Source organism: Delphinapterus leucas, chromosome 16, assembly GCF_059928025.1.
Source record: "Delphinapterus leucas isolate spDelLeu-1000000601 "Yukka" chromosome 16, BTC_Dleu_Yukka2, whole genome shotgun sequence".
NCBI classification, from domain to species: domain Eukaryota; kingdom Metazoa; phylum Chordata; class Mammalia; order Artiodactyla; family Monodontidae; genus Delphinapterus; species Delphinapterus leucas.
Window position 1 is genome coordinate 42,929,333 of NC_143144.1, and position 19,779 is coordinate 42,949,111.

At 44.8% G+C, this 19,779-nt stretch overlaps 1 pseudogene; it reads right to left on the reverse strand.

Moving 5' to 3' along the window:
- Positions 1-3,036: 3,036 nt before the first annotated feature.
- On the reverse strand, positions 3,037-5,790 carry LOC111172644 (heterogeneous nuclear ribonucleoprotein A1 pseudogene; annotated as a pseudogene).
- Between the last annotated feature and the right edge of the window lie 13,989 nt (positions 5,791-19,779).

A 19,779-nucleotide genomic window follows, 5' to 3' on the forward strand; every position in this document is an offset into this window, starting at 1 on the left:
TATTAAAACCTAAATAGGGCTCCCTGGTGGCGCAGTGGTTGAGAATCTGCCTGCCAATGCAGGGGACACAGGTTCGAGCCCTGGTCCGGGAAGATCCCACATGCCGCGGAGCAACTAGGCCCGTGAGCCACAACTACTGAGCCTGCGCGTCTGGAGCCTGTGCTCCGCAACAAGAGAGGCCGCGATAGTGAGAGCCCCGCGCACGGCGATGAAGAGTGGCCCCCGCTTGCCACAACTGGAGAAAGCCCTCGCACAGAAATGAAGACCCAACACAGCCATAAATAAATAAATAATTTTAAAAAAAAAACCTAAATAGACATTTCTCCAAAGAAGATATACAGATTGCCAACAACCACATGAAAGAATGCTCAACATCATTAATCACTAGAGAAATGCAAATGAAAACTACAATGAGATATCATCTCACACCAGTCAGAATGGCCATCATCAAAAAATCTACAAACAATAAATGCTGGAGAGGGTGTGGAGAAAAGGGAACCCTCCTGCACTGTTGGTGGGAATGTAAATTGATATAGCCACTATGGAGAACAGTATGGAAGTTCCTTAAAAAACTAAAAATAGAACTACCATACAACCCAGCAAACTCACTACTGGGCATATACCCTGAGAAAACCATAATTCAAAAAGAGTCATGTACCACAATGTTCATTACAGCTCTATTTACAATAGCCAGGACATGGAAGCAACCTAAGTGTCCATTGACAGATTAATGGATAAAGAAAATGTGGCACATATATACAATGGAATATTACTCAGCTTACATAAAAAGAAATGAAATTGAGTTATTTGTAGTGAGATGGGTGGACCTCAAGTCTGTCATACAGAGTGAAATAAGTCAGAAAGGGAAAAACAAATACCGTATGCTAACACATATATATGGAATCTAAAAAAAAATTTTAAAAAGGTCATGAAGAACCTAGGGGCAAGACAGGAATAAAGACGCAGACCTACTAGAGAATGGACTTGAGGACATGGGGAGGGGGAAGGGTAAGCTGGGACAAAGTGAGAGAGTGGCATGGACATATATACACTACCAAATGTAAAACAGATAGCTAGTGGGAAGCAGCCGCATAGCACAGGGAGATCAGCTCAGCTCCTTGTTACCACCTAGAGGGGTGGGAGGGAAGAGATATGGGGATATATGTATATGTATAACTGATTTACTTTGTTATAAAGCAGAAACTAACACACCATTGTAAAGCAATTATACTCCAGTAAAGATGTTAAAAAAAAAAGAACCTAGCACTTTAATAGCTAGAAATTTACATATTCCTTTTTCTCCTAGAATTGTGTTTCTATTTCCCATTTCCACCATTGAATTTTCTCCTAATGTGTTTTCATGGCTGAAAGACTACTATTGATTACTTTATCATACTCCCATTTATACGCATATAAATGAAATATAGATTTTTTAAATATTTCCTTTGATTATAAGGCTCTAATAGGTGCTAAGAATGTTTATTTTAGGTGAATTATTATAATTATTAATAGCATGTAATTGATGAAAATAACGTAAGAATATTATAAATTTGGATAATTAAAGCACACGAAAAGCAAAATTTTATGGTAAATTTGTTGCTTAATGAGATGGATGGGATGTTTGTATAAATTAGTTCATGCATACAAAGATAAACATTACTTATTTTTCAGCTTTTATAAATCCAAGTCTTGAAAAACAGTTCTCTTAAATAAGCAGAATAGAATGGAGTTGCGCTATAGAGATGTCTCTCAGTTCTTTGAACTCCTTCCTAGTTATATGCCAAAAAGCTGGGTGTAAGGGAATTCTCCGCATTTTCCCAGTTTTTCTGTAAGTCTAAAATTATTTCTAAATTAAAAAAAAAAATTTTAATCCCTACCCAAACCTAGCCTCAGAGAACTCAGTCACCAGACCAAATACCTGAAGTGAAGATCCATACTGCCCTTGTGCAGGGTGCTAAATGGCCTCAGTATAACCCTAGTCACTTGTAAAGGTATGTGTGGCTTTGTATCAGCTGATACCCCTTTGAATCTCTCCAATCCTCTGCCCTCCTCTCAACACTTTAGTCAAGACCCATGACCACATTTCCTCCCCACTTCAACGGTACCTCCAGACATCCCCCACCCTCTGCATGGGCATAAATAAGAATGGTCTCTCTTGTGACCTAGGCTCTGGGGAGGAGAGAGGGGACAATATTGGCAGAGTGGCTGTAATGGTTAATTTTATGTGTCAACTAGACTGGGCTACAGGATGCCCAGATAGCTTATAAAATATTATTCCTGGGCCTGAGATACTGTTTCAAGAAGAGATTAGCATTTGAACTGGTGAACTGATAAGCAAAGCAGATCACCCTCCCCAGTGTAGGTGGGCAACGTCCAATCTGTTGAGGGTCCAAATAGAACAAAAAAATGTAGAGGAAGGGACACTCTGCTCTCTCTGCTGGAGCTAAGATGACCATCTTCTCCCCTCAGATTCCAATGCTCCTTGTTCTCAAGCTTTCAGACTCAGAAAGCTCCCCACTCCTCCCCAGTTCTCAGGCTTCAGCCTTGGGCTGAATTACCAGCCCACCACCTGCTTTCCTAGATCTCCAGCTTGCAGACGGCAGATTGTGGCCCTTCTTGGCCTCCATAACCACATAAGCCAATTCCTACAAGAAATCTCCTTATATATGTATCCTGTTGGTTCTGTTTCCCTGGAGAACCTTGATCATGCAGTCCCACAGTGATCTTTCTTAAGGCAACCCTGATTGAGACTTCTCTTGGCTACAATGCCTCTAATGCTTCCTACCCTTGGTGTAATACTCAAAAGCTTGATCTGACATTCACATCTCTGTACAAGCTGTCCCCATTGTAGGTATCTTGGAGCTGATAACTTCCCATGACAAGTAAGAGTCATGCTGTCATGTTTCAACCCCACGGCTGAGAATCATCACGCTCAGGTCTCAGGTCCTCTCCCTGTTTTTTGCCTCCTCAGTCAGCTATCACCTCTATCGTCCACTCCATCTTCCCCCATGGAGCTCTGCCTCTATGGGCAGAGTTGAACTCACGCCAGTAAAACTGCTGGGATTCCAGCCCATAGGCAGCACGCACCTATTTTCCTCGTTCTTTTTTTCTCTCTCTTAGCTACAACTCAGAGCAACCAAAGAAAGGTTTTTCCTAATCACTTCCAGGCTTTCCTCCTGGGGGGTAAATGGCAACTTTGAATTGTATTATCCTTGTAAGCCCACGGAGCGGCAAACAATATCAACAGAGATGCTACACGTCCTGTTGGCAATGGCTGATCATAATTTTACACATAAAATTTTAATTGAAAACGAATGAACCAGGAACCATTTCAGACATTCCCAACTTCCCTTAAGATTCTGTTTTCTTTCTTTTTTTTCCAAGAGGGTATTAAATAGTTTATTGATTACACATGATAATGGATGATACACAAGCTTCATTCCCATCTATAACTTTATCTGGTACCATAATTCAATTTAGATATATGGCATAGGATGTGCCAGCAATCATATTAATAACCAAAAAACTCCATAACTTTGCTTGGGTGACCCTTTTCACGGTGAACTCCAGGTCACAACACAGTAACTGTCAGTTCAGCTACACCAAGGTTTCTGAAGACAATAGCTTCTCCACCAAAGCAGGCTGTAAATAAATTTTGAATGGAACCTGGCATCACCCTAAAGTAATTCTAACTTCACACTGTTGGGGTAGTTTACCAAAATGGCTTCAGAGTAGACTAACATTACACAGCACATTTTAAAAAAAGACACATTTATTCAGTGTCATGATCAGACTACTACATTTAGCAATCAACAGCATGGGTGCAAAAAAAACCTCTACATTAAAACCCTTTGCTGGATATGTATATGTATAGCTGATTCACTTTGTTATAAAGCAGAAACTAACACACCATTGTAAAGCAATTATACTCCAATAAAGATGTTAAGAAAAAACAAAAAAAATCAATTTTGAAATGCTTTACACTTTCCACAGAACAGAAACTAAAATAATCTGTTATACAATTAGTCACAAATACAGTCCTCAAGGGTTTTTTTGCCCATACACATGAGTATTGTCTAAAACATGTCTTCTTTGTAGCAGCTAGGCCCTGCCACCACTGTGCTTGGCTGAGTTCACAAATCTGTTGTAGCCTGTAGCTTCCCTGTCACTTCCCTGGCTCTCCTCTCCTGCTAAGCTTTGTTTCCTGGCAGTAATTACAACCTCCTGCCGCTGCCATAGCTACTGCTGCTGCTGGAACCACCACAGCTACCTTGGTTTCGTGGTTTGGCAAAGTATTGGCCTCTACTACCACAGGGGCCAGAACTTCTGCCTCCAAAGTTTCCTCCTTTCATGGGTCCAAAATTTGAAAATTGATTGTTGTAATTGCCAAAATCATTGTAGCTTCCACCACCTCCAAAATTGCTTCCATCATTACCGAATCCATTATAGCCATCCCCACTGCCACCACAGCCACCACCACCGCGGCTGCCACCTAAGCCAGCTCGACCACTGAAGTTTCCTCCACGGCCACCACCAAAGTTTCCAGAACCACTCTGACCTCTTTGGCTGGATGAAGCACTATCCACCTCTTGCTGAGATAGGGCTTTCCTTACTTCACAGTCGTGGCCATTCACAGTGTGGTATTTCTGAATGACAGTCTTGTCTACAGAGTCATGGTCATCAAAGCTTACTAAAGCAAAGCCTCTCTTTTTACCACTGCCTTGGTCAGTTATGATTTCAATCACTTCAATTTTCCCATACTGTTCAAAATAGTCTCTTAGGTGATGTTCTTCAGTGTCTCCTTTAATGCCACCAACAAACATCTTTTTCACCAGGTCTTTGAGAATCTTCTCTTGAGACGGCCCTCTTTGGTTCCCCAACTCTTCCACCCACCTCCTGTGGCCTTGCCTTCATGGCTGCATCCACCTCCTCCACAGTGGCATACGTGACAACCCCGAAGCCTCTGAAGCGCTTGGTGTTTGGATCCCTCATTACCACACAGTCTGTGAGCGTTCCCCACTGCTCACAATGGCTCCTCAGACTGTCATCGGTTGTTTCAAAGCTCAAACCTCCGAATAACGGCTTCCGCAGCTGTTCGGGCTCTTTGGGAGACTCTGACTTAGACATGACGGCTGGGGAGGGGGAGATGTCAACGATGCTTACACGGCAGCGTCCATAGGCAGAAAGCAAGGTTCCATTTTCTTTCTAAAACCCATCCCATCAATCAGACCCTCAATTCAGTTACACACTTTCTTCCCAGAACTCATTAAATCATTCTTCCACTTTTGTTTCTTTTCTCATTTTCCCCTATCAGCCTCCCTCTCTGATTTTGAGATTTTTGTTTTCTTTTCACCTCCCACTGAAATAACTTCTTGGTTATGTGCAGCACTGTTCTTTCCAGAATTACTAAATCATGCTTCACTTTCGCGTCTTTCCTCCATTTCCCCCCTCCTGCTCCCACCCTGATGGCATCAGTTTATTGACCTTGGGTCTGCTTATGCTTTAAACCTTTAGTAGAGGAGAGGAGACTTTCCCATTTCCCCCCACGTGTTTAGTTAGCAGACTGGATTTGGTAACAGCTCAGACACTGCTGTGTGGCCTTTCGTGATGCTATTTATATGTCTGTTTGTTCTTGAGTTGCTCAATAGGGGCCCCTTGCCAACATACTTTAGAAGGGGGCTGCTTGGGTATCTGACCTTTGTGTCACCCTGCCATTAGCCCACTCTTCACTCACTGGAAGGCAACTCACAGGTTTTATCCCAATCCCACACCCTCCATCCCTTCCATGCCACTCTCCATCCTATCACCATATGTCTCAGTCCTGTAAGCCCTGTTCAAGATCCAGCTTCACCTGGCCTGACCCTGTTTGACAACAACCATTTCCCCAAATGAACCCGTCAGGCCTTCTGTGTACACCAGGCATTCTCAAGCTTCCATGGCAACTTGAACATGTGGATTTTTAGCTTTGAAAATGGTCTTAAGCACCATCTGCCATATTTTCTGTGTCTCTCAGGGTGAATAGATGAGGGTATCAATGAAACGAAGTTAGCCAATAGGGCTTCCCTGGTGGCACAGTGGTTAAGAATCTGCCTGCCAATGCAGGGAACACAGGTTCGATCCCTGGTCCAGGAATATCCCACATGCTGTGGAGCAACTAAGTCCCTGTGCCACAACTGCTGAGCCTGCGCTCTAGAGCCCGTGAGCCACAACTACTGAGCCCGCGTGCCACAACTACTGAAGCCCGTGCGCCTAGAGCCCGTGCTCCGCAACAAGAGAAGCCACCACAATGAGAAGTCCACGCACCACAACGAAGAGTAGCCCCCGCTCTCCGCAATTAGACACAGCCCGCATGCAGCAACGAAGACCCAATGCAACCAAAAATAAATAAATTAATTAAATTGATTCTTTTTTAAAAAAAAGAGATACAATTGCCACTATCATATTGCTGCTTTGAAAAGTAACTGTGTTTTCATCTGTCAAATTCCAGATCTTGATCTCAGGCTTGATAAGTGACATAAAGGGATGCTTAGAGGCACTGAGGACACTTTATCCAGAAGGCATGGTCGAGGTAGAGAAAGAAGCTGTCATCAGTGTCAAACATCTCAAAATATTTCACACAACAGGAGTTGGACATGTTCTCATCCCATGTTCTACGTGTACAGGAGAACTGATTTCAACTTAGGCTAAGGACACATTTGTAACAGTGGGACTGGGTTGCCTCAGACAATGGTTCCCTACAACGAGCAATGCCAGACCAATTCTGCTTTCCAGATGCTATAAAAACAACTATCTACCATGACTACACACTTCTCAAAGTACTTCATAAATATTACTTCATTTGACCCCTACCACAACTCCACACGTAGGTATTATAATGCCATCTATCAGCTGAGGATCAGACAGGTTATATAACTTCCCCAAAGCCACACAGCAGAGCCAGGACTGGAACCCATTCACATCTACCTAACTAGAAAGCCCAGGCCTTCTTCACCACACTGCACTCCCCACAGATGTGCAGAGACAGGAGTCCACACTGGCAGAAGGCTGTAAGCTGTCAGCTGTGCAGGCCACTTTAAGGCCACGCCAGCCCTAAGCTTCGGAGCTCTCACACCCCTTTTCCATGCTGTGAAGTTTCTTTTGACTGTCATTTTTTCCTTGATTGTAGCTTACAGGACTCGTGCTTCAGACCTATGAGAGTCTCAATGGTACACAGGTGCCCCAGGAGTGGATAACCTCCTTGCCCCCTCTGTTAGGTCCACGAATTAAATCTATCTGTGGCCTGTCCCCCTTCCTTCCATACTCCTGTAATCCTTGAAAGCACACATTGCTCAGTTCCTGAGAGGCATTCTCTTTCCCTGAGTAACACAGTTACTTTTTGTTCTTTTTCTCTGGAAAGTCATGTTATGTCAAACTCCCTCTCCCTCCCATCCCAGTAAATGAAACCTTAAAGACTGACTACAGGGTCTTCATCAGTCTGTTTGTCATTAGCACAGGAGAGGGAGCAGTAATAGCAGTAATCAAGAACAGGGACTCAGAGCACATGTGGTACCTAGCAGTGTACTAGGGGCTGTCTGTGTCTTGTCCAGCTTCATGCTTCCAAAATCCCCATGTTGCTGCTGATGAAGAAAGGGACACTTGAAAACCTACACACAGATGTTTATAACAGCTTTGTTTATAACTGCCAAAACCTGGAAGCAACCAAGATGCCCTTTGGTGGGTGAATGGATAAACAAGCTATGGTACGTCCAGATGATGGAATATTATTCAGTGCTAAAAAGCAATGAGCTATCCAGACATGGAGGAACCTTAAATGACTATTACTAAATGAAAGAAACCAATCTAAAAAGGCTATATACTATAGGATTCCAACTACATAACATTCTGGAACAGGCAAAACTACAGAGATAGTAAATAGATCAGCGGTTGCCAGGTGAGGGGAGAGGGACGGATAGATAGAGCACAGAGGATTTTTAGGGCAGTGAAAATACTGTGAATGATACTATAATGATGGGTATATGTCATTAGACGATTGTCCAAACCCATAAAATGTACAACACCAAGAGTGAACCCTAATGTAAACTATGGACCTTGGGTGATAAGGATATGTCAATTACAATAAATGTACCGCTCTAGTGGGGAATGTTGATAGTAAGAGAGGCTGTGCATGTGTGGGGTAGATGGGATATAAGGGAAATCTCTGAACTTCCTTCTCAATTGTGCTGTGAGCCTAAAACTACTCTAAAAGAGAAAGTCTATTTTTAAAAAGGAAGGAAAGAAGGAAGGAAGGAAGGAAGACACAGCTGGAGAGGTTAGGTGACCTGCCCTGGGTCACAGGCCAGTGATTGGCAGTGTTAGAATCTAGAGTCCAGTTCTGTCTGGCTCCATTGCCCATGCTTTCTAACGAGTCCGTGGAAACAAAGTGGCCCCTGACTTAGCTTTGCCTTTGAGTGTCGGCCTCGCATGACCTCCCACACCATGGGCAGTTTCTCTTTCCGAGTCTCGAGACTGATTCTGCAGAGAACAAGGGGATCTCCCCATGGAGTGTCTCTCAGAGTGTCCATCTGACAGGCAAGAAGGAACTCACCTGACCCCACTCTATTACGCAGAACAGAGTTGGCATTAGAGGCTGCCACCTTTCTGTCTGCTGATAATGCAAAAATTGAGGACGTCTGGGAAATGCCGATTGGGTCTCCCTGGTGGCGCAGTGGTTGGGAGTCCGCCTGCTTATGCAGGCGACACAGGTTCGTGCCCCAGTCCGGGAGGATCCCGCATGCCACGGAGTGGCTGGGCCCGTGAGCCATGGCTGCTGAGCCTGCACGTCTGGAGCCTGTGCTCCGCAACAGGAGAGGCCACAGCAGTGAGAGGCCCGTGTACCACAAAAAAAAAAAAGGAAATGCCGATTAATGAGAAACAGAAATTCAAACACCATAAATCAGGTGGCCTTCTATATGTTGAGGAAAAGAGTTAGGAATATTAAGTTCAAGGCCAGAGCCAGATTAAGCCTGATTTGTGTGGAGAGCAGCATGGGGAGGGGGATCCTCACATTGGCCACATCAGGGGGCGTCCCGGAGCAGGTGGGCCAGTGATCCTTGCTGCCAGAGCTGAGTGAGGTCAGACTCAGAAAAACGTGGATATCTACACAATAGAGACAGCAAGTTTTCTTTCCTGGACAAATATTTTCTTCGTAATCAGGATAATTTTATCCATCACCTCTTAAGGGTAAGACATGAATGGTTTTCTTGTACCACCAGAGGAAATTCTTCTCAGAAGCTAGGTGCTTGCTGGGGAAACTATTTTATTAAGTGTTCTGGGTGAATATAATACTGATTTCAAACAACTATAGCTGAAGTCATCAACAAGTACAATGGTTATTGTATGCACAAGAATCAGGGCCATATTTTATCTCTAGGTAAAAACTATTTTTAAGGTATTTCATAAATCACCGGCAAGGTCAACCATACTAAACATTCCAGAACACACAGGGGAAATCTCTGGGGGCGTGCCCAGACCTCCAGGCTGCAGGGATTCATTGTTCTGACACTTCCTGCACACAGCACGGAGCTGTCCCGTCGTCAGCAAGTCTGCAGGGTCTGCAGAAGGCAGGCTCACTTCACAGGCCCCACAGGTGGGGACGACACTGAGCTGCACACCTCCTGTCACTGTACAGAGTGACATAACCACTGGGCTCACCCCCTGCAGGGCCGCTGCTGTCTTCACACAGCACGTGGGGACAAAAGCAACCCATGGAATAATGGTGAGTATTACTCTACAGGGAGCATTTTGTACCCAGCCCGTCATATGGTCAGTGCTCAGCAGTCATCAGGAACAGGGACAGAGCCCCCATCACCAGGCCCAGGTGCATTAAGCAGTATGTTCAGCCCTGATGCTTGATGTGGTTCATGAATAAATGAAGGCACCCATGCATAATGAAACACTAATAAATGGAGAACTCCCTATTTTTGCAGATGAGGATATTAAGAGTCAGAAAAATTGTATTTGTATCTGAACTGTATTCAGAAAAGCTGAAAGCCTCCCTTGAGATAGGGGTAGCCAAGGAGATATAAGTTGAAGTTGTGAGTAGAACTTCTAGGAAAGCAGGTTAGAAGGGAGCCTGACAAGTGGCCTGAGGCTCTCTTGTTCTCGTCTTTCCTCTTTCTAGGTGTGAGGATACAGATGTGACGGCTGGAGTTCCAGCAGCCATCACAGACTCCTGAAGATGAAGTTGCAGGTTCAGGTTGACAAAACTTAGAGGATGTCTGTGTCCCCAATATCTGTGGAGCCACCATGTTTTCCCTGGCACACATCTAACTTTTCACATGGCAGTGGGGAAACACCCTTCCATTTGACTTCAGCCATTATTAAGTTTGGTCTTTGTCACTAGTAGCCAAATACACTTCCAACTGAAAAAATTTTATTGATTTCTCTCCTCCCAAACTCCTTGCCCCTCCTCAGCCTCCTTGCCAGGCCCTCCTCCTCTCCCTTCTCTAAACACTGGATTGATGTAGGGTTCAGGCCCAGGCCCTCTGCAAATCCCACAGCTTAAAATATCATCCACAAGCTAATGACACCCAAAGTGATATTAGTAGCTCAGATCTCTCCCCCAAGCTCCAGACATAACCAACTGCGTGGTTGGGTTTTCCAGGTTAGCATATCCAAAACAGAACCTGAATATTCCTCACCAAGTAGCCTTCCACTCACCCATTCCTCCCCATTAATAACCTTGTGTTATTTTCTTTCTGACATCATCACAATTTGAAAATCAGCTTATCAATTTCTAGTGCATTCTTTAGAATATGTATCTCATAAAAGCAGGAATTCTCTCTGTCTTCATCCCTGGCTTCTAAATCATGCCAGCTCAGAGACCCTGCTCAGTTTCCATGCATCCATCAGGAATTCAAGAGCCAGCCAGAACTTCCCTGGTGGCGCAGTGTTTAAGAATCTGCCTGCCAATGCAAGGGACGCAGGTTTGAGCCCTGGGCCGGGAAGATCCCACTAAGCCTGTGCGCCGCAACTACTGAGCCTGTGCTCTAGAGCTTGCAAGCCACTACTGTTGAAGCCTGCACAGCTAGAGCCCGTGCTCCACAACAAAAGAAGCCACTGCAGTGAGAAGCCCGCGCACCACAATGAAGAGTAGCCCCTGCTCACCGCAACTAGAGAAAGCCCGCGTGCAGCAACAAAGACTCAACGCAGCCAAAAATAAATAAATAAATTTACAAAATAAAATAATTAAAAGCCTTTATTAAAAAAAAAAAGAGCCAGGCCATTGTGACCAAGTGACAGTTTTTGTTTATTATGTATCTTTAGTCTTCATTCTGATTTCTGGCTTTTTCATCCAAATTGACAACATGCAGACATTTATCAATTGACCTCTCCATCCCAGAGTTCTTCCATTTGATTCATCTCACAGTTATAACAGTATAAGGTTTAGCATACTTTCAGAGCCCCTGCATATAAAAATGTTTTATTTTCTTAACATATAAAATTCAAATTGACGGCAATAAACATGATTTCTCTGAAAACTTAGAAGATGTTCCATTGTCTTCTAATTTCCTGCTTTAATGAATAATCTAACATTATCCTGACCGGTGTTTTATTCCTTTCTGAGAAACATGTACTCTCAGATTGAATGCTTTTATATCTATTTTTAAATCACTGATTAAATTAATAGAGTATATCTATGTTTGTTTTTGAGCAAGTTTACCTTAAATGTCATTATTGATTATTGTCTATGAATGAAGTATATTTTTTCCCAGCTCAGAAAATTTTTCAAACATTGTATCTTTGATTATTGCTTCTTCTGACTTGTTTATATTTCTTCCTCACAATAGCCATACAATTCAAAGGTTGATGTGCTTTTATTAGGCTCTATAACTATTGTATTTCTTATTATTTTCATCTCTTTGTCCTTTTTCAGTGAATTCTAGAAAAGGAACTTAACTGAACTGAACTGCTGGTTCAGTTCTTCCCTTTACTGCCACTGATAGAGATTTCAGCTCTACTGTTGTATGCTTTTTGGAAGCCTTTTCCTAATAGCACTGTTGTCCTTTTCATCTGAGCTCATATCTCAGGCTGCTCTGCTGTCCTCAGCCTGATCTCTTCTAATAACTTCATGTATTCTTATAACTCACTAAGAACATGAAGTATAGATCTTTAAATTACTTTTTATTTCCTCCTAAAAATAATTTTTTAAAAGTTGTGTTTCTCAAATGTAGTCAGTGTATTCAGTTCAGAACTTTTTTATTGGTTCTCTAGCGGTTTAATTTTTTTGGTTGTTGTGTATTCATCTTCCACAAGACCTTGCTGACAGAAGACATGCAGCACAATTTTACCATTTTTGCCCATCCTCTGATCCCCTCGTTCCCTGGAGAGCTAAAGTTAGAAGGCAAAGTTGGTTCACATCCCGTCCACATGGCAGTACCTTGGTGTCAGGCACTCACTTGGTGGGCTGAGGATGGTCAAGCTCTCCCACATACTTATGCCCTAGTAAGTATGCGGAGGGGCTTAATTTTCTTCTACCAGGTTCAACGCACAGAAGATGAAATGGCTCTCTTGCTCCCTCAGCCCCAACCAGCAGCACTGTACCTGTGAAAACCACACCTTTCAGGATTGTTGTGACATGCCCTCCCCTTTATCTCCCCCAGATTGCAATGGGCAGTGAGGTGGAGAGGGGGCAGGGTGCTATTCAATACTCCGCTGGGTTCAAGGACTTCTTCAGACCTTGGGGAGAAAGGGGTCACCAAGGCCTCTTCTCACCTCTGGCCAACTGAGCCACTAACAATGAAAATGTCATCAATTGTGCTTCTGAATCTGTCTCATTGTTGCTGAAGATAATGGAAATCCCTCCCAAGGCTAGCAATTGCTGACGGTGTTCCTGTGAGGTTTTTTGTGTTGCTTTTGGTCATTTTCTGTACTCTCGTGTGTATTTTAAGGACAAGATGGAAGAGAGATTACTCAGGGCTGAACCAGCCTCAGGTCATAGCTAGCCTCATTCTCTTTGACTCTCTCATAACACAGAGCCCAGAAGCTGTCACACGGTAGGTTCTCAGGAAGTACAAACAAATTAAGAGTTTGGGCGCAGAGAGATCAGCTGGGTGCTTTGTGACCACCTAGAGGGGTGGGATAGGGAGGGTGGGAAGGAGACACAAGAGGGAGGGGATATGGGGATATATACATATAGCTGATTCACTCTGCTACACAGCAGAAACTAACACAACATTGTAAAGCAATTATACTCCAATAAAGATGTTAAAAATAAATAAATAAAGAGTTTGGGCTGAAATGTTTGGGACCAGAAGCTGATCTGAGATCAGGCTGGGATCTAGATCAGGCATTGGGATGATTAACAGGTCCCAAGAGAGAAAGAGCGGTCAAAAGCCGTGTGAAGGCACAGACATGGCCTGGGTGGAAGGCAGGAGATGACTCCAACATATGAAGCAGGTTGCCGCGGATGCGTCAGCTGTGGGAATCAGGGACCCAGGGCTCCGGGTGGGATTGATGTTGGGCCATCAGGGATTCTGAGGCCTCGCGTCTTCGTTCAGGGAGAATGTAGATAAAAGCTGAACTCAGAAGTGCCACCATTAAGCTGGATAGACCTCAGGGCCTTAGGATGAAAGACTCAGACCCCATGGCCAAGCCCCCAAGACTCCTCCGCAACACTTCCATGCTTCAGTCTCCGTCCCCGCGAGTTCCTCAGCATACAAGGACCTGAGGCTCCCATTCTTAGCGGGACCACAAGACTTGCTTCCGGGAGGCCTGTTGTTCCAGACACTGGTCCTAGTTCTACCCAAGGCTCCTCTTTCTTCCTCCTCGAGATTGCTTCAGGATTGCTGAAGACGCCTACCTTTCTCAGTTCAGAAGGGTTGAGGGCATCAGGCCAGGGAGGGGTTGAAAGAAGTCTCTCCATTCCCCTTGCCCAGGTCATTAGGGGAAAAAAGCAAGGAGAGCTGAGGAAGAGCAAAAAAGCGAGGGATGCCATCAAAGTGCTGCGGAACCACCTACCACGCCAAGAACTGCTGCCAGCCTCCCTGTCCCAACACACATGTACAGTCATGCCGGGACCACCCTCCCTCTTCTGCCCTGGAGGATGAGGCCTTGGCAAAAAATACTGCCCCACCCTGCATCTACTCTGGAAAGGTGCCAGCAAACCTGCCACCGGTGGAGAGCAGCCAGCTCTCCAGGACCCCAGCCCACGGGTGGCAGTGTCTGTCAGAGCTCAAACACTGCCCTCGTCCCACCTTCTATAGCAGTCAGGACAGAGGGATTCTGCACACGTTTTCATGAAAGAATCATTCTTCCTGGGATATTTCCAACTGCAACTAGTTATTCTACAGCACAGTCCACATACACATTACAGGGAAGTGATATGTCATGCCTGAAGCAGCGACAGTGACTTCGGGGAGAGCTGGAAGGCTCCAGCTCAAAAAGTGGATGAAAGCTAAAGATGTGGGCAGGCAGGGAGGTAGGTGGATTCACCTGCAAACACACACATTCTGTGTTTCATCTTCCCCTCCTCCATGCACACCCCATGTCAGCAACGTACACCTACATTAGATAAACGGTAACTTCCTACGGTGTCAGATGTTGCAGAAGCTACAAGACAGAAGTTCAAATTCATATTTTAAAAGAAGAAAAAAACTGCTCATCTTACTTTTTAAAAACCAAAGAATTGTCCCACCCATCAAAAGTGGGAGAAAAGAAGCTTAAAGTACAAATATAGCCCCCCAAAAAAATTGTTAGTAGAGGCAAAAAAGGATTAGATAATGTCTCTAATATTAATATTACTAAAAATATTTAATTTAAAATTAAGTAAGTCACTGAACTGAATATACACCTGGGCATAATCCTAGGCTTTGTAAGCTAGCAGCAATGTGCTGGTGGTGTGCTCCTGACCTTCTCCTCACTGCCTTCTAGTTACTATATAAAGTGGTGTGTCCATGGTTAACTTATTTATGGTGAGCAAATTTGTTAACACCCTTTTTTTCCTCTCTCTCTTTCTCTAAGACTTTATGCTAACCTTAAAGGGTTAAGTCATTTCCATTAAGTTCAGGATATTTAGAAAGTGACTTAGTTGTCAAAGGTTAAATAAGTAGAATGGTAATTAGCCACAGAGCACATGATTAAAAAAAATAGGAATTCCCTGGTGGTCCAGTGGTTAGGACTCTGCACTTTCACTGCAGGGGGCATGGGTTCTATCCCTGGTGGGGGAACTAAGATCCCACAAGCCACGCAGCACAGCCAAAAATAATAATAATAATAATAATAATTTTAAAATAATAAAGTGGTGTGTTATTTCTTCCGTTAGCACAAAGTTCAGCCTGCATCCCTGCCTGCTCAAGATATTTTAATGACAACGTCCAAACCCCTGCTTCTTGCCCTCAGGACCTTCTGGATGTGGCTCAGCCCATTTTCCTCATCTACCTCCTGCTGGTCCCTTCTGTCCAGGTAGCTTGAAGCATGACCAGCACTGGAACTGCTTGACCCTGCGCTTTGGTCACACAATGCACCACCATTGCCCTTCTCTTTCCCTGAGGCTTTTGTCAAAATCCCACCCAACCTTCAAGGGCAGCTTAAAATCCATCTTCTCCAGGAAGCTGTGCCTGAGCCTCCGCCAGGGGAAACTCCCTGCAAACTGGTTCCCTGGCACATCCTCAGACTTCTTACAGTCATCTGTGGACATGTCATCCTCCCTTGGAGACCACTAGCTCCTCAAAGGCAGCAACAGTCCCTCAGCACCTTGCACTGTTCCTGGAACCCAGACACTCAACAATTTTAAGGGTTACTAGCGTGGGTGATTTACAAGCTCTCCAACTGTGTGATCTGGCCTCATGAATTTGTCCTGGCACAAGGAATGTGTGTAACACTTTTATGATCAACAGAGGAAACAGAAGAAGGAAAGAGGAGCAAAGAGGAAGGGGAAGGATACAAAGAGAGGCCTTGGCGAATCAGGTGTATTGAGCTCCTCACCAGTGGTTCCCGGAATCCTGGAAATTTTGAGGGAAGATTTGCCTGAAAGGATTGACAATAAGCTCTTCCTCTTCCGAGTAACAGCTTCTACAAAAATTTGTTTGAAAACAAACTCCTACCTGGCTGTCAGCTTTATATACGTAGTTAGACAGAACAAGGCACTACTCAAAATTCCTCTCTATTCACAAAAAAACTTCTTACTAAGCTCATGAAAGGTAAAAAGCTGAGTGTCTTGGGGAGTCTGAAGTTGGAGGGATGGTCCTGGGTGGACGTGAAGGCCAGCTGTGCAGGGATGTGAGAAGGAGGGCAGAAGCAGGAGCAGGCAAGATGGGCAAGGCTGGTGCAGGCATGCAGGCCAGTGGCTCCATGCCCTTGCTGTAAGGCAGCAGAAATGAAAAGGGGCTTGCTCTGTGTGGACCTACAGAAACCAGTGGTGAGAGCTTCCCTGCCCATGTGCATGGCAGAGCAGAAAAGCTGTCACGAACACAGGGCCATGGCTACAGAGGGCAGCAGGGCTCATAGACATGGCAGGGTATTTATCGCAGCCTGAAGAGTTGAGCTTTGGGCCAACTACATCAACATACCAACATTTTCAATGGACAGCAGGGGTCTCAGCTTTCATTCATTTACACACACACACACACACACAAACACACAGGCTTAGCACAATGCTGGGGACCAAGCAGGTGCTCTGTGTGTTTATTTGGGTCAAACTGAGTTGAGTTGAAATGACAAGTGGCTGGTGCTGCCACCGGAGCCTAGCAGAAGCTTCTCTAGATAACAGGGTGCCCTCTACCCACCATGTGCTGATTCTTCCCAAGCTTTACGCATCACCAACGCAGGCCAGGGGCCAGGGGCTCTGTGGGGCCGGCCTCTCTAAGCAGGGAGGTGGCCACCTGTGACCCAGGGAGGACCTGAGTCACAGCAGAATCGATCTGTGCCCCGCTGGGTGCAACCTCTCCCGAGCAGGGCCTGATACACACGTGGTCACAGAGAGGGCTCTATGCCTGTCGGTTTGGATCTCATGAGTCCATTTGGAGGATGATTAAAAAGAGGAGGGAACAAATGTAAAATAGATAGCTAGGCGGAAGCAGCCGCATAACACAGGGAGATCAGCTCGATCTCTTTGTGACCACCTAGAGGGGTGGGATAGGGAGGGTGGGAGGGAGGGAGACGCAAGAGGGAGGAGATATGGGGATATATGTATAGCTGATTCACTTTGTTATAAAGCAGAAACTAATACACCATTGTAAAGCAATTACACTCCAATAAAGATGTTAAAAAAAAAGGGGGAGGGAAGGATGACACGTTAAATAATGTAGAAAATGGAGTCCTTGTTTACTTTAGAGATGGAGAAGACAGCTTGCCAGTAAAACACAGCTTTCTGTTTCCCTCTAGAATTCTGTTATTAAAAATAATCTGCAATGAACTCCTAGCACCTCTCTCACAAAGCCTTCCAAAAGCTTTAAAAATAATAATAATAAAGCATGCTCAGGAAGAGCAGAATGCATTCCAGCACGACAGCTGGACCAAATTCCCTCCTGCTTGGCTGGGGAGAGAGGGAAGGACGGCAGCTGGAGGCTTCATAAACTAAGCACATTAAGGACAAAATTAGTAAATGTAAGTAAAGGAATGTTGTTCCTCCAGCTCTTCAGATACACCACAAACACAGTCTAAACATAAACACTAATTCAGCTCTCATATACGCACAAGCACCACAGAGACACACATACACAAATGCAGACCCACAAAAACACAGGCAGAGCACATCCTGACATGTAAGACATACAAAGCACACGTTTTTTCACACATGGACACAACACAAAAGCAGCATATGTACACACACTTGGAAGTACATATGCAGGCACTTTTCAATTGACTTCAGTGTTAAACTCAGGTGCTGAGGCCTTGCAGGTCTCTGTGAATGGTGTGGGGGTGGGGCGGGAGAGAGGGTCAGATTCTCAGCAGAATTGCATGGAGACCGTTCTGGGCAGAGGGAGTCTTTTACATAATCCTCTGGCCTGAAATGGTAAAACAATAATGTCTCACTTGTTGAGTACCACGGAAAATGAAGCCTTGTGGATCTCCCCCTCTCCTTTCCCACCCTGCTCTGAAGAATGCTTGGGTTCAAAGGGTGCACAACAGTATCTCAGGGTCCCCATGGAGGGGTACACCCTGATCCCTTCCCTGAAAAGCACCCATCATTCAGATCCCCTGAGTGAGCCTGTGGTGGCCCAGTCCTGTTCAGGTGGAGAAATGAGACATTGTTTAGTAACCTTCAATGCCCCCCATTTTAAAGTCAATAATGTCACAAAATGTTCTTTTAAAAAGTTGAATATCATGACTCTGAGAAAGAAATACACTTTGTAGGATGTAGCTGGCAGGGTGTGCATTTGTCTTCCTTTGCCACACAGCCCTACTCTCTTCCTGGTAAGGACACCTGCATTCCTTGAGGATGGGCCACTGGGGACACATGAGCAGTTTCTGCTCCTCTGGGTGCAGGGATCGGTGTCCCAGTGAGCTCGGGGCCGCAGCCTGGCCGATTGGAGTCCTGCCCTATGGCTTTGTGTTGGGACCTGGGAAAGGGACACTCTCTCTCTCCTCCAGATTTGCTAACATGGATGACAGGAGCCTGGTCATCTGCGGCCATGCTCTCCCTTCCCCACTGCAGAGAGAGGGGAAGGCAGCACGGAAAGTGCAGCAGAGAGGTGGCCAGGGAGGAGGGAGCCGGAGCGCTGACTTTGCTGAGGGCAGCTAGCATGAGCTAAGAGCTGATCAACACAGATAAAGTCACTTCTAGAAAACCGACTCCGTTAAACTCAAATCTTATTATCACATTTCACATGGACATGAAAACCTCTCAGAGAGCAGCAGCTATGTGCACTCGAGGTGAATTCGGGATTTTCAGGCATTGGAGAAATTCTTTTGACAGGAGAAACCAATGTGAGGAAGGTAAAAGGGCAGATGCTCAAAGTGGGGATGGCCCCTGGGAGCCCAGAAATAAAATATGACACACTTCTCCCAAATAGTGACAGCCAGTCTCCTCAGAGGCTGGACAGTCACATCAGCAAGGGCCTCCTGCAGCTGGGTCACACTGCGGCCACTGAGCCCGCAGAGACGGGTGGAGGTGACCACTGGGGAAAACACAGGTGCCACACAGGCAGGCAAGGCAGAGCCTCCTGCTTGGCCCACTGGGGGCACTTCTCGTCTTCTGCTTTAGAATATAACACATAATAAGATTCACATTCTAAAAGGTGTGTTTTTTAACTAAACAATAATAGATCAGTGAAATCATGGGCTATGTCCACCCCACAATGTAGACTGAACATGAAGCTTCTGTACATCTTTATTTCTAGATGTTTAAATTCAAAATAAATCAAAACAAAACGTTCTCAGTTTAATGTAATTTTACCAATACAATAGGTTCCTTTCCTGAAATCAACTGTCATTAAACTTTATAGGAAATTCTCCCTCTATTATAAATGGAAAGCCCAAGTGTGAACGATGTTATTTTTCTTTTGGAAATATTTGCTGCATTGTAGAAAAGCGTGTTGAGAGCCTTCCAATTTATCTGGAATAACCGGATGAGTTAGAATTGACTTTCTTCAACACTTTAAAGACTAAGCCTAGAGAATCAATGCCTACATACACACACACATACCCATGTACATGCACGCACGCACACACGGCCCTGTGCTAGATGCCATGGGGAAATTAAAAATTAATAAGATGAGGGGGGCGTTCAAGATGGCGTAAGAGTAAGACGTGGAGATCACCTTCCTCCTCACAAATACATCAGAAATACATCTACATTTG